Source organism: Schistocerca serialis, chromosome 11, assembly GCF_023864345.2.
Source record: "Schistocerca serialis cubense isolate TAMUIC-IGC-003099 chromosome 11, iqSchSeri2.2, whole genome shotgun sequence".
NCBI classification, from domain to species: Eukaryota; Metazoa; Arthropoda; class Insecta; order Orthoptera; family Acrididae; genus Schistocerca; species Schistocerca serialis.
Window position 1 is genome coordinate 139,624,590 of NC_064648.1, and position 14,331 is coordinate 139,638,920.

Below are 14,331 nucleotides of genomic sequence, written 5' to 3' on the forward strand. Positions count from 1 at the left end.
CTACTGTACAATTACACTGCTGATCACAAATTGCTGGAAACAGTAAGTCACCTACCGTAAAATATCTAGCAGTAACTATCCATAGCCACCTTGCGTGCAATGACCAAAAATACCAATTGGTAACAAACTGCAGCACATCTTTTCTCAGCGATTCCATAATCACATGTTTTGGGCTCCTAAATCCAAATTTCGTGCTTCCTGCCCTGTAGTATGTCGACTTCACAACGAAAGCCTCAAAATTTTCCGACTTTTCTCAGATTTTCATTTATTTCACAAAGACTACGTGTTTCTCAAAGTTGACAACCCAACACAAAATTAAATTGGACAAACTCTTCTACAACATGCAGCAATCAGCAGTGATTTTCTGACAACGAGTGGTGACCGCGCTAGAGCGTCCTAAAAAAACGGTGACTCCCCAAAATTCGGATCGCGCCTAACGCCGTTCACCTGTTCCACTCTACTATTACGGCACTTTGGAACGGTAAGGCCCGCTTCAGCAGACGGAAAAAAGCCCAGAACTCCACCTGTGTTCTTCGCATCGTCAAACACAATAGCACTCACGGCAGACATCCGCTGTCGAAACGGACGTCATATATTTTGAAACGTGTTCGCATTTATTTAAACTAGTGCTTCTAAGTGTGTGGTTGGTATCTGAGAAATGGCTAAAATTTATTTTGATAACGAAATACGTAAATCTCAGTCCAGTGCGACAGAAAAGTGTAAAAATTAAATTTTGTACGGAAGTATGCGAAGCACACGCTACACGATGCGAAATCCAGGCTAGCCGGTACATCAAACAATTCGCCTGCGAGAGAGGAGGTCGTTTTCAATGTAATTTATACATACCATTTATCTGCAAAACAGATAACTCAATTTAAAATATTGGTCCTGAATATTGTAAATCTTTATCTTGAGACTTGTAAACAATAACTGCACCAGATCTGCTACCGTATTTATAGTGCAAATGAAGATAAAATGTAACGCATCCCGCTTTGTGTCAAAACTGCTCCAAAATTCACAAGATAACGCCTTTCTGAAATAATTTAGGGATTCGGAAAGTCTGAAATGATAATTTCACAGATACATTCTGGTGTGTGGCGGAGGGTAGTTTGAGTACCACAGCTGTTCCGGCCTTTTCCTGTTGCAGTAGCGATGCTAGAAATATCTTTGAACTACTCGTCTATTAGGAGCTCTGAATGGAAAGTAAGAAACCCGGAGAACATCTGGCGTGCATTTCCTCGCCATGTTACAGTTTTAGGTGGAACCTTTAACCTGCCACCTCTGCAGTGGGCGACATAGGTGGCCGAGACTGACGGCAGGGCCAGGGAATCGTGAGAAACTGATCCAAGTGCTTTACTCGAAAACTACCTCGGGCCATTAATCTGAGAAACGAGTCGTGAAGACAGCATCTTAGACTTGCAAGTGACAGATAGACCCGAACTTTTCGAATCTGTTAGGGTAGAACGGGGAATCAGCTATGCCAAGACCGTTACAGTGTTACCGAATACGACCGTAACCATAAATAGAAAATAAGTTGGGAATATTATTGTGCTTAGCAAGAGCGACGAGAAACAGGCTTCAGGTAACCTTTCCTCTGCAGCACCAACAACGCGGGTATCAGTGGAAGAAGTTAAGGAGCATTGTGAAATACGCTTCAGACAGGTGTGTACCGACCAAATGCGTTTCAAGCCCAGTTTCACAGCGATGAGTTTACAGCACTTCTTTTCATTTAAGTATGCGTCTGCGCACGCCAGATGACGAGATAACAAAGAAATTTCCGAGATCCGAATTTCATCGATAAAAATGACGCCAAAGAAACAGTTATTTCCGGAAAGAGCAACATAATTGTAACATGTTGCATTACTCTCTACGTAAGGAAAGCCTGTGTAAACATTCGGTCTTGTCTCTAAGGCAGAAACGCTTACGACACTGTTATTCCCGTGCAAACAGCAACAGGTGGCGTCAGACTGCCCGCGCAAAAGGCCGGCGCAGTCGCCGAGGGGAAACTCGCAGGTGGGGGAGCGACGCAGAATGCGGGCAGCGAATCCGGCAGAGGGCCGCGCATGCGCAGAAGCTGCGGCGGGGCGGGAGCAGGCGGTAGGGGCGGTCCGACCACGGCGGCGGAGAAAAGACCGGCCACACGACAGGGGGGGCCGAAACTAAATCAGGACGATCACTTCCGACATAAAATCTGTAATACTGTTTAGCGATTACTGCTCCAGTTGCACTCAACAATTTCAAAGTCGGTGATGATCGCAGACACCGGTGTCCGGCAGCCATTTAATGTCCCAGTATTACAAAGATATTTTCTCTCGCCCTCCCAGCAGTTTCGTAGTTATGTCACAGCACGCTACATCTGTGTAATGGCAATCCACTATGTACTAACACTAAACATTATTTCGATAACAACCTCTGTTAAAATTAGTGCTCTGGATGATTTAATACATGTAATGTTTTATTTTTGCAGCAAGTCTCTCAATGACATCAGCTGACTTTCAAGCTGTCATTACTATCCATGCAGAAGTAAACAGCGCAACGGCAGTTCTTTTAAGGGATGGGTTTACACCTGAAAACGTCCAACTTTATCCCAGCAGACGTGCAAATGCATGTTCTGTCGCTGAGACATTCCGCTTAAATATTTACGCACCATGCGGGACTGACGTTACACATGCACGGTCGGACTATTTTTTAATCAGGATGTCCCACATCTTTTGGTAAATGTGTGTATGTGAAGCACACGCTACACGATGAGAATTAGAGGCTACTCAGTATATCGAACAATTCGCCTGCGAGAGAGCAGGCCGATTTCAGTGTAATTTGTATATGTCATTTGTCTGCAAAACAAATTACTCTGATTAAAATGTTGGCCCTGAATATTGTTCATCTTCATGTTTAGACTTCATTTACCTGTTTGAAACATGTAAAATGATATATTTTCACAGATACATTGTGACAGTCGCTGTACCTTGCGGTGGACATGAACGTTGATGGTAATTAAATTTGTTGGCCTAGCTGTGTGAACGGAACGCTCCTCTGTTCTGGAACCACTTACTATTAAGAGAGTGACGGAACTGTCAAAAACGTACGGTACAGGTCCAGCGCGACAGCCGTCTGGGGGCAGAAAGGGTGCCAGCATCACAGAACCAGCAGAGGGATTCGATACGCCCGCGCATGCGCAGAAGTACGCCTTCTGCTTCTCGCTCGGGTGGCCACCGGCCAAGTGGAGAGTTTCGTAATGCAGATTTTGCGCCTTTTGCGGTGAGTAACTCTTCACGAACACAGTAACTAAAGGATGCAGAAAAAGAGCCGGGAGGACGCATTGTCAAAGGCGTTGCGAATGTGGTCACCTCTCTAAACCTCTGCACTCCCTCCGCATCAAACAAGAGAGCTCCAAGGGAAAGATTTTTCAGCCATCGACTCAGAAGGCGCGACACCCTTCTGTGGCGCCCTGCAAAATCTGACTGCAGGTCTGGACACGGAAGCCGTAGGTGAGCGGCGCGCCGTTACACGTACTCACTGCACGCACGTCTCGCCAGTGTCGGCTTCGAGGCCTGACAGACTCCACACCACAGCGGGGTGTGAGTAACTGTGCAGGATTACGACGCAGCCCCTGTCAGCTTCTCCGACCGTGACACTGTAATTGTGAAAGCAAAAGGTCTACCTCGCTCCACATGACATCGGTGAATATACATTTCATTGCTCGGTACAAACGCTTCTTCCGTAACGCGAGTGAGTCGCGGCTGAATCTTGCAAAATCCGGTGTTCGGAAATTAGTTACAAATGTCGCCTACAGGATTGAAGTAAAGCGTGAATTTCATTTTGAATTATTTGAAACGTGTAAGAATAATTAGTAATTCTCACTACATCATTCAAAAAAATAATTCGTTCACGTGACATATCAGACAGTAAATAATACAAAACATGTTGGCAAGTCCTAGATACGACTTACTTATCTACAGAATTTTCATTTGGGGAATAGTAAACAGTCATGTATAAAATGCTATGCAGGCAGCCATGTCCTCCAGATAAACTCATGTGTGTTAACTGGAGAAACACTGGCCACGGTGGCTGGAAAGGAACCAGTATGGGCGAAGCCTTCGACTGCAGGCGAGAGACTAACTGGGCGACATTTTGGAAAACAATTTCCTCCAACTGACAGCAAAGCGAGGCCGTGGAGATGGTGTAAAGTGTCTGGTAGCGAAGCTAAAAAGAAACTGGAGTGTGGGAAAGGAAAGAAACAACATACTGTTGTCCAGTGTGTGATGTTGCGCTGTGCATGCCAGAATGCTTTGAACCATTTCACACGAAAGCCAATTACGTATACAAATTATTTATAAAAAATTGTAATTTAATTTAGTTGTGTATTAAGATATTTTTTAGTAAATGCCTTTCAGTTTGTTTGTTTCCAGACTTCAAAGTGTTGATTTGTTGTTCCGGTGAGAGGCAACGGGCCAGCGTGTGTGGCGGTGGTGTTGTGACGTCACCACAGTGTGAGAGCAAGAGGCGCATGCCGTGGTCTTCAGTTGACGATAGACTATCGCAAAGAAACAGCAGACACACTCACCAAGGTCTTGGTAATACGACATTAAATAGCAACCTTTTTCTTTTCCGTTACTATCACGAAATTTTAACACTGTTAATGTAGTAAAAATTGTGGTATCGATAGCTACGCTGCCACGGCGTAGGTGCAAGTTCCCAAGGTGGCGGCCTCTAGCCGGCCGGCGCTGTGCGGCTCTGCTCTGCGAGCTCCGTTTGATCAGGGGCAGACGGCCGACAGTGCAGATGAGTAATCAAAGACAAGGTTGACAGCTTTGGAGCACCAACAGACGGTCCAAATAACACACTGAATGGGACAGATTTTCCAGCACACCTACTGATTCAACTTTGCTCTCGCCACATTTAGTTTTGAAGAATAAAAATCCGCCGGACAAAATAAAAGAACTTGTTTCTTTCCCCAAGTCACAGCGTCTACGTCATCGTGAACTGATTGACATTGCAATGGCTAATACAAAAGAGGCAGCTGAGAAGAGGAAATGCTACAAAAGAAGGTAAATCACACTCGAATATCTCAAGTTCGACAAACAGTTTTAGTTCGAGCACATCCATTATCTGGTAAAGCAAGGAACAGGTGTCAGAAATTTGTATTACTTTATAACGGACAATTTCGGACTCGACGAATCCCACTTCCAAACGCAGGACATCTTGAAACACTCACAACGAGAGCTTCGAGAGGTCTTCATCACATCACCAATACAAAACCGTTCACTAAATAATTGGTTGACTTCCTACTCCTTAATGATGACACCACCATACCGACATATAACAATTACGTTCTGACAACACGTATTTCATTTTCGTATGACATCAACCGTTTGTACACAGTAGTCAAGCTGGTTCTATGGGTTTTCTTTCATTCGCACGTAAATGACGAAAATATTTTTCCTGATACAGTACTACAAGTACAAGCCATTTCGTACGTCTATTTTCACTGCCTTACGACTTTTATGTAACCGATACAATGATTGTTACAGAGCATATACCACGTCATGTTCTAACATAACTGACCCAGATCTTTAGAATACATCATTTTACAAGCAAAGGTTACGCAAAAGAAGACAGCAATGAGTTTTTCGAAGAAGAAAGGGCATCACAGAAGATAAAAGCAACATGAGAAACAATAACATCGAATTTTGCTCGTCGTAATGCATTTTCTCTTACAGGATAACATACAGAAGTATGCAGTAACGGATTCCAGATAGTACTGAGAAAACAGGTAGAGTACATTTATTTGCACAGGCATAACGCGTACTCTCAACAGTCGGAGGAGATATTTAATTTCAGCGTCTTCCACTGAGATACTCTTAACACGGAGGTACAATCAGGGTTTCTTCACTGACTGTAAGAGATTTACTACAGATGTCGTATGTGAAGTGAAGACAAGGATTAATTGTAGATGAAGTATGTGTAGCAATGAATTATGGAATTGTATATTGAAGATATGATGAAATAATAGGAAGTGAGGATAGCGAACTTTTTATGACTATTATGCAGGCGTTTATGATTTATGATATGAAGTGTGGCATATTGATGCTAGAGGTTGTTACGGATTACGTGATGTTTTTAGCCTTGGTGCGTGATTTGTTGATTGTGTTTTGCTGCGTATCTATGACGAGTGCTATTTCTAACGGCCTGTGACAAGGTGTTGCAAAACGATAATACGAGGCTATGAAGTTACGGGAAGATAAACACTTTCATTCAGCAGAATGCATCTTTTTGTGAACGGCAACGTGAAGGATTGAAGACCCTTATTGCCATGCCATGTACTTGCTTTGATCGATTTGTGACTTTGCTTGAGCTAATCAGTTTTCTTCTCATTCACAGGATAATATCATTTGTCATTGTTTTCCGCCTATAGTTAGTCGACTTCATCGGAAAGAGATAATTTCCTATTTATTGTCATTCTGCACGTTGACTTTGCTTGTTCACAGACATTAAGTACTCGTCTTGATACTACTTAAATTTTGCATTTGGGGTAATTATAAGTAATTGGCGTGTGCACAAGTTAAAATTTTCGGAATACATTTTCATTTGCTTTATGTTTTATGACTGACAGATGACAGACAAATGTGATAATTTCTTTTTTTCCTCTACAGCAGTAAAATATTGTTCACATTTGTTTCCTGTCCTTCCCTTTAGGCTCTATCCTTCCACGAGTGTACTCAAGTATATAAGAACATACACTGTGCAGAAATCACTATTGTGCTCTTGCATAACATGCACTCATGGACGTGTAAAATGTAAGAAGACTCATAACAATGTTTGCCTATCGATATTTTCACAATGCATTGTACATGTAATGATTACAATATTTTAATGTTCCTTTTCTCTCACACAGTATAAACGTCTTAGCTTTATTTTCTCTCACTGTATTGTAACAGAATATACGTACTTTGTGAAAGCGAGACATTCGTGGACTCGAGTATAGTTATTTTCTGGACTGTGACCAAGTTGGAGGTATTATTAACGTTTTCTTTACCACGACATGCCGCATCGATTATCGTGATTTTTGGCGACTTCACAGACATTTTGTTAAAAGTAACATGGAGGTACCTTCTGTGAGCGGTCTGGCTCTGAGTTGTCACTGGGTTTGTTGCTGACACGTACGGAGTGCACCAACTCTGCTCTCAGCCGCCTCCCAGACAATCACGATACGACGCTTTCACTTGGAGAGGTGTTACAACGTCATGAGTGCTGGAAGACACTTCAACATGTGCTACATAGCGTGCTGCGTACTCTCAGGCCAACAGCTGCGTGTGTGAAAACCACGAAAAGACATTGCTTCGATACACATTTGCTACGACTAATAGACAATATAATCACAATTAGTCTCACCAGATTTTGTGCAGAATAACGACAAAAAATAATGCCATGAATGTAATTTTTTGCCTCAATTGACGACTTTATAGCTAGTGCACAATACTAGTGTGGACCATTTTCTTAACTTGTGCACACTTCTTTCAAACGAAATGTAACATATTCTTAGTACAACTGAGCACATATGTAAACAACATTTGTAACTCGACTTGGCGTTCACCTGAGCACGAAATGGACGAAGCTTTCTGCAAAAAAATTTATGAGCGACTAGGCGCCACTACTTAAAAAACAATTACATTACGAGGTGAGGTATTTCCATTCCAGGATCTGTTTGCTACGAAAATCATCAATGGACAGGGATCATTTCACCAACACGAGCATTAACACATGAGGACCACTTTCTTTTTATTTAGTAAATCAATAGTTAGGTTGACGATTTAATCAGTTTGCACATTTTTACAATATGAACACAGTAACAGAACGTATTATCACACTGGAAGAAATAATATACGCGTTATTGCAGGGAAAAGAACAGCCACAAGAGAATGTGTATCGTGCGATTATCAACATATCAATTGACTCACGTAATTCCACCGCGGTAACTGACTATGGATCTCCAGTTACATTGATTAGTGACGCAGCATGTAATAAACGCAATCCGAATAATTCTTGCCCTACACTCCCATTAGAAAAGAATAACGATAGAGGAGCAGTTTCAGGAAAAGGAGTAGATCTAAACCTAAAGACACACTTAAAATTTGCTGTTCAAGTCCACATATTTTATGCAGAAGCGCCGCAACACGGCGTGGTATGGACTCGCCTAATATCTGAAGTAGTGCTGGAGGGAACTGACACCATGAATCCTGCAGGACTGTCCATAAATCCGTAAGAGAACGAGGGGGTGGAGATCTCCTATGAACAGTATGCTGCAAGTTTGACAGCCGGCGGAAGTGTTTAAAATCAGAAGTGTTCCTGGAGCCACTCTGTAGCATCTCTGGACGAGCGGGATGTCGCACTGTCCTGCTGGAATTGCCCAAGTCCGTCGTTGTGCACAACGGACGTGAATGGACGCAGGTGACCAGACAGGATGGTTACGTACTTGTCACCTGTCAGGATCGTATCTAGACGTGTCACGGGTCCCACATCACTCCAGCTACACCAGTACAGCGCCTCCACCAGCTGGAACAGTCCCCTGCTGAAATGCAGGGTCCACAGATTCATGAGGTTGTATCCACACCCGTACACGTCCATCCACTCGATACAATGTGAAACGAGATTCGTCCGACCAGCCAACGTGTTTCCAATCATCAACAGTCCAGTGATGGTGTTGACGGTCGTAAAGCTTTGTGTCGTGCAGTCATCAAGGGTACACGAGTGGGCCTTCGGATCCGAAACACCTTTTCGATGATTTTTCGATGAGTGGTTGCCATGCCGACACTTGTCGATGGCCCAGCACTGAAATCTGCAGAAATTTGCGGAAGGGTTGCACTTCTGTCACGTCGAACGATTCTCTTCAGTCGTTGATGCTCCTCTTCTTGCAGGATGTTTTTTTAGACCGCAGCGACGTCGGAGATTTGATGTTTTCCTGTATCCTGATATTGTAGGTACACCACTGAAATGGTCGTCCAGTAAAATGCCCACTTCATCGCTACCTCGGAGTTGCTGTGTCCCATCGCTGGTGCGCCGACTATAACACCACGTTAAGACTCACTTAAATGTTGATAAGCTGCCATCGTAGCAGCAGTAACCCATCTGGGTAGATGTACCACATTTCGTATAGGAATTTGTAGATATCATTTTTATAAAATTAAAGAAAGAAAGACACATCCCTACATCTCAAAGGGAGCTTTCGAGCCGGGCATGTTCTGTTTGCAGATGAAAGGCAGTCGACTGCAGAGTTAATGCTGGCAGACAGGCGGTACTCCTTATGCTGCTGATGAAGACCAGGAGAATAAGCGTATTACTACATGGCGTGTATGAATCTGTAATGAGTGTGTGAGATGACGGAAATTAATTTGTAAAAAGTTTAATTTCATCGTCTTGCACCGAGATACTGTAACACCGTGGTAGAATCAGGGTTTCTTCATTGACTGTAAGGATTTTGCTGTAGGTGTCGTATGTGAAGTGAAGACTTAAGGATTAACTATAGGTGAAGTATGTGTAGCAATGATTTATGGATTTTTATAATGAGGATATGGTGAGATAATAGGAAGTGAGGATAGCAAACTTGTTATGATTATTATGCAGACGTTTATGATTTATGATATGAAGTGTGGCATACTGATCTTAGGGATTGTCAGGGATTACGTGATGATTTTACCCTTGTTGTGTGCTTTGTTGATTGTGTTTTGGTGTGTATCTCTGATAAGTAATATTTATAATGGCTTCTGATAAGGTGTTGCCAAACGACAACACAAGGCAATGAAGTTACAGGAATATAAAACTTTCTTTCAAAAATATGAATTTTTTTGTTTGTGAACAACAATGTGAAGGATTGGAGACTGTTATTGCCGTGTACTTGCTTTGATGAATTTGTCATTTTGCTTATGCTAATGAGTCTTTCCTCATTCACAGGAAAATACCGTTTCTCATAACTTTTCGGCTGTAGTTAACCGATTTCATCGGAAAGACAATATTTCTTAATTATTTTCATTCTGTACCTTCACTTTACTTGTTCATAGTTACTAACTACTCGTGTTGATAATACTTAAATTTTGCATTTGGGGTAATTATAAGTAACTGGCACGTGCGTAGGTTAAGGTTTTGTGAACACATATTTATTTTATTTTCTTTGGTGACTGACACACAACAGATAAATGTAACAATTCCTATTTTTCTCTACAGCAATAAAATGTTGTTCACACTCGCTCCCTGTCCTTTCCTTTAGCCTGTATTCTTATGCGCGTTTACTGGAGTATATAAAAACATACACTCTGCAGAAATCACTATTGTACTCTTGCATAACAACACCAGTGGTCGACTCGTGCTCGTGGAAAAAGTAAGAAGACTGATAACAGTGTTTGCCTGTTGATATTTCCCAATGCACTGTACATGTAATGCATTACTTCATTTTAATGTTTCTTTTCTTTCACTGCGTAAAACAGATTTCGATTATGATTATTCTGTTTGAGATGTCACTACCGGCATATCTGTAATTTCGATTTTGGTAAGAAATGTTTGTTATTTTTTGTCATTTAATCTGAGAATTCACCATATTTAGATAAATCTGTATGCTTTATTTTCTTTCACTGTATTGTGACAGAATATAAGTACTTTGTGAAAACAGCACATTTATGGACTTGAGTAGAGTTATTCTGTGCACTGTGAGAAAGTTCGAAATATTATAAATATTTTCTTTACCACGACATGCCAAGTCAATTATCGTGATTTTAGATGACTTCATAGACATTTTACTAAAGTGACATGGAGGTGCCTTTTGTGAGCGGTGTGGCTCTGAGTTGTCACTGGGTTTATTATAGACACGTACTGCGCCCACTAAGTGTGCTCTCAGTCGCCTCCCAAACAATCGCGATACGACGCTCTCACATGATGGGATATTACAGCGTCATAAGTGCTGGAAGACACTCCAACATGTGTCACTTCGTTTACTGTGCACACTCGTGTCAACAGCTTCGTGTATGAAAACCACGAAAAGTTATTGCTTCGATACATATTTGCTACGACTAAAAGACAATGTAATCACAATCAGTTACACGAGATTTTGTGCAAAATAACGACAAAGAAAAATGCCATGAATGTCATTTTTCCCACGATTAGTGACTTTGCCACTAGCGCACACTAATGTAGTGAACAATTTTTTTTTAACCTGTGCACACTTATTTCAAACGGAACGTGACGTATTGTAAGTAAACCTGAACACCAATATAAACAACATTTGTAACTTTGTTTGGAGTGTACCTGAGCACGAAATGTACAAAGATTTTTGCAAATTAATTTATAAGCGACTTAGCACCACTACATTTTATCACTTGTTTACAGTGACTATGTGCACGTCACATGTATATTTTGTATATTCCATAATCTTTTTTATGTTTCTTTACAAAATACAATACTACTTCGTGGCTTACTATTATTTTCGTATAATATGACACAGGCGAATGTTTCAGTACAATCTTTGCCATATGTAAAAATCTTCCTGCAAAATTCTGGCCGGAGAGGCTGTGGAATAGTGAAAGAGATCTACTGGGAGTTTGTTATTGGCATTTCAGGAATTTATACGTACTACGTAAGTCTCAGACGCTAAACGACTATCTCGGATCTCTTACTATTCGCGCACAGCCTGTGCTCAGAGCAGCCGAGTCGCTGGGAGATGTGTTTGCCCTGCCGTGGCTGCCTGGCAGCGAGGAGCGGGGGAGTTGTGACGTCAGAGGAGTAGCGAGGCGGGCGCCGAGCAGGGGACTCGTGGCAGAGAAGCCGTGGAGGTGGCTACGTCTGTGTTCAGGGAAAAACATTTTTGTTTGAGTGTTGTGAAACAGAGGAGAAAGAATCCATCAGTGTTTAGAATGAAAAGACACGTAATGAGATTAGAAAAGAGTATGAAGAGATTTCTTATTTAGTGACACCGCAGTCGCACGTAATTAGATTCACTGTTGAATGAGACACCCATATAAGAGAACTTTAGATTTTTCATCAAAGATGGTGTAATTTTCTCTGTGAGGTGTTTTTCATGTTTATTAATTATTTGTGTAACGTTCGTGAGAGTAAGAGTTTGGTACCGGTGTCGTCCTTCGTGAATGTTAATAAATGTTGTAACATGAACTGCATACAAGTAATAATTTATCACATAATTTTGAAAAAAGGTGGTTAAAGGGATATTTCACCTATGGGCATTGTCCACAACTTCGATCCAAGTGATTTTCATTTAAGAAGTGCCTCACACAGTGATGTGTATAACACAGCTTACTTGCTGTCTGGAGCGTTGCACTGGGCTCTCAGCGACTGCAGTCAGAAATTTGCGACTGACGAGTACAGAGCAGCAAGCACCGCGTTTCCAAGCAATTACATTACGAGGTGAGGTATTTTCATATCAGGAGCCGTTCGCTACGGAGACTGACCATTTCACGAACAACATTATTTACAGACCATTAAGGCACGGGGACCACTTTCTTTCATAAAAGAGATTAATAATAACGTTCACATTTTTTAGAACGTTTATACAACAGGGGCAGAATCATGTCGAGTTCTGGCAAAGAGTTATATTACGTTTCTTTCGCAGTAGAATAGATCACCCGAAGCTAAACAACACCATACTAGCATGAAATCTCAAATCAAATGAAAGGAATCATTTTAATACTACATTTCATATAGCAATCTGCAAATAGTATTTGACGTAGCACAATGTAATATTAAAAATGTTATCCGGATGTAATTACTTAACGAGCGAAAGAAGGAACTACTCTTTTTCTACATTTGAAAGCCAGATATCGAGTAGGGCATCTTATAAATAAAATAATAAGAAAAACGCTGTCGATTGCATAGTAAGTAAATATTGGCAAGCAGAAGAAGCTCGTTAACCTGCTGATAAAGAACAGGAGAACAACCCTATTACTGCGTTTCATATAGGAATCTGTTGATTGAATTCATGCAATTTTGTAAATGTTAACCAGACGTAATTACTTACCAAACGAATCAGGGAAGTAAGCATTTCCCTACGTCTCAAAGCTATCTGAGTAGGGCATGTTCACTTTCCAAATAAAACCTACTCGATGGCATACTTCTCTTCCAAAAACACTATTGGGAAAATCAAAATATCCACGGGTGTGCTGCCGGTCTATAGTGTCCAACGGGCACAATATTTCGGCGATCATACATGTCGCCATCATCAGGTGAACTGACGGACTGAGCTCCTGTGAACGTGCCGGTACGGTGATCCGTACGCTATGGCTGCTCAGAGGGAACTGGTTTCGGTCGCGGCGGCGGCCGATTTAAATACCCTCCGCCCGCGGCGCGCTCCCTCCGCCGTCCGCCGTCCTGCAAATTAAACTCGTGCACTGGTGGGGAGCGCCAAAGATGGCCTCGGTCTGAGGAAGGCCGGCGTGTACCAGATTCCGTGTCAATGTGGCAAGTCGTATATTGGTCAGACGATGCGCACCGTCGAGGATCGATGCCGTGAACACCAGAGGCACACTCGACTGATGTATCCGAGCAAGTCGGCGGTCGCTGAACATTGTTTGTCGGAAAATCACGCTATGGAGTATGAACGCACGAGGATTCTGGTACAGACGTTGAGATACTGGGCAGCGTTGTTAGAGAGGTCATCGAAATTCGCACCAATGACGGCCTCGTAAACCGTGACTGTGGCTATAATCTTAGCAAGGCTTGGGAACCAGCGATCGGGTTAATCAAGAGTAAGTCGAGCAAACGTATAGTTGTGACGACTACGGCGGACAGAGCCATCACATCGACGTCATCTCAGACGCCGTCGCAATCTGTTCCACCGCGCGACCGTGGCGCGGGGCGCGGACGGCGGAGGGAGCGCGCCGCGGGCGGAGGGCATTTAAATCGGCCGCCGCCGCGACCGAAGCCAGTTCCCTCTGAACAGCCATAGCGTACGGATCTCCGTACCGGCACGTTCACAGGAGCTCAGTCCGTCAGTTCACCTGATGATGGCGACATGTATGATCGCCGAAATATTGTGCCCGTTGGACACTATAGACCGGCAGCACACCCGTGGATATTTTGATTATCAAATACACCGGGAGATACCCAAGAATCACACTATTGGGAAAATTTAGAAAACAGGCAATTGATGCTGATAGCCGAACGATTCTACTGCCACCAACATACGTTGTGTGTAAGATCCACGAAGAGAAGATACGAGAAGTTAGGGCTCATACAGACGCATATGGAGAGTCGTTTTTGCCCCGCTCTGTTTGCGAGTGGAACAGAAAGGGAAACAAGTAGTGGTACAAAGTACCCTCGGCCACGCACCGTACT